The sequence below is a fragment of the Trichechus manatus genome, unplaced genomic scaffold, assembly GCF_000243295.1.
Source record: "Trichechus manatus latirostris isolate Lorelei unplaced genomic scaffold, TriManLat1.0 scaffold03735, whole genome shotgun sequence".
Taxonomy (NCBI): domain Eukaryota; kingdom Metazoa; phylum Chordata; class Mammalia; order Sirenia; family Trichechidae; genus Trichechus; species Trichechus manatus.
In genome coordinates this window covers 458-2131 of record NW_004447671.1, presented here as the reverse complement: position 1 = coordinate 2131, position 1674 = coordinate 458, and the positions used below count along the sequence as shown (strand labels likewise).

At 48.1% G+C, this 1674-nt stretch overlaps 1 pseudogene; it reads right to left on the bottom strand.

Annotated features, from left to right (window-relative positions):
* Nucleotides 1-30: 30 nt before the first annotated feature.
* Nucleotides 31-856, bottom strand: LOC101354817 (melanoma-associated antigen B3-like; annotated as a pseudogene).
* Nucleotides 857-1674: the final 818 nt, after the last annotated feature.

The window sequence follows — 1674 nt, the reverse complement described above, 5'->3', positions numbered from 1 at the left end:
CACTGGCTATGGTGGTAGAGCCAGCCTTGCCTGTAAGTCTGTCTGGTTTGGGCTTTCCCTTTCTCTTCTTGCTTAGCTTCTTCATATAGGGATGAGAGAGTAATGGGAACTATATCATTGACCTTGGCTAAAAACTCAAGGATTTTAATCTTGGAAGTTTCAGCGTGGGCTCTGGGATACCACAGGAATTCATAGCATGCAAGATCACTTTTGGGCACGTACTGGTACTCCAAGTACTTCAAGTTCACCAAATCTTTAGTGATAGTCTTCCTAGGATTCCCATAGATGAAATACTTCCTCCAACCAAATACACGCAGCGAACTCAGGAATTCCCATATCTCCTTCTCAGTGGTACAGTTGCCCTTCCATAAGATCACACCCAGGAGAGTCATCAGTAGACTTGGTCTTGGAAAACCCCCTACCAGCACACACCCTTCAATTGTTGGGAAAGTCCAGTTTGCTGACAAGGGCATAGTGTTCAGTGGCAGAGTCAACTTCTTTCATGTCAACTGCAAACGCAACCTCGATGCACTCAGATTCTCTCTTAAGGATCTCAGAGAAATGGCCCTCATACATTTGGCTGACAATCTTCAGCATATCTGCCTTTCTAATGGGCTCTTTCATTTTATACTTGTACAGCAGGAAATGCTCTAACAAATCTACCTTAATGGGTAGAGGATCTGGGTATGAACTCTCAGTGTTGGAGAAACTTGAACTTTCCTCCTCTTGGCTGTTGGCATCTTCATCCCATCTTGTGCAAGAAATGTCTGCAGAAGTAGTGCTGGTGGAAGGGTCTTTCTGAGGCCCCTGGGGAGTACTACGTGACTCATCAGCAGAAGAACTCTGGGGAGGATCTCTAAAAAAAGGAGAGGGGGAGGAGACGGACTCTTCTTCCACTGCCGTTGTGACCTGAGCACCATTGTGATCCTGGGTGTTACCTTGGGCCTGGTGGTGTTTTTCACGAGTTTTTCGGAGCTTACTCTTCTGACGTTGAGGCATGATGACTCTGGTCAGAGACAGCAGGCAGGACCATGGGCAGGAGGGCAGGTGATGTGGGCTCTCAGGAAGAGGAAGGCTGAGTGCATGTGCACCCCTTCAGCAGGCAGGTTCCACCTTGGCATTAACAAAGGACACCTCTGCAGTTTTCTGTTTAGGCACTGATCTAGGAATACACGAGGCTACTTTTCTCCTGACAGCCTCTCTTTGAGAACACTGTGTAGAAAGTTAGAAGAGGCCAGAGGCTGCAGCCGTCCAACCTTGCCTGGGGTTTACTAAGGCTGTCAGCAGGGTCTCATAATGGGGATCCTTCCATTCTGGAGTGGGGGTTGTTTCAGTTGACATTTAGAATATCATGCTAACTCTTAGCAGATCCCGGGCACCCTCACTTCAACTACTTTGAAATGGACACCTCAAATCAAGGCAAACACCTCCCTGAGACCCCAAAGCTGTAAGTGAAGGAGCACTTCAGGCTATAATTCCAGTCCAGGGACACCGGGTGCTAACAGCTCAGCAGAGCTCTTCTGCCCTGGGCTTGCTCGTAGACTCCTCAGTTTTCATTCAAATTCCTCACCAGGCCTTCTTGTAGTTCCTGGGACACCTCCTTTTTATTGACTGGTGGCTGCGCCCTCAGACCAAAGCTCTCACCTTCCTGAGATCTGATCTAAAGAAGTCAGG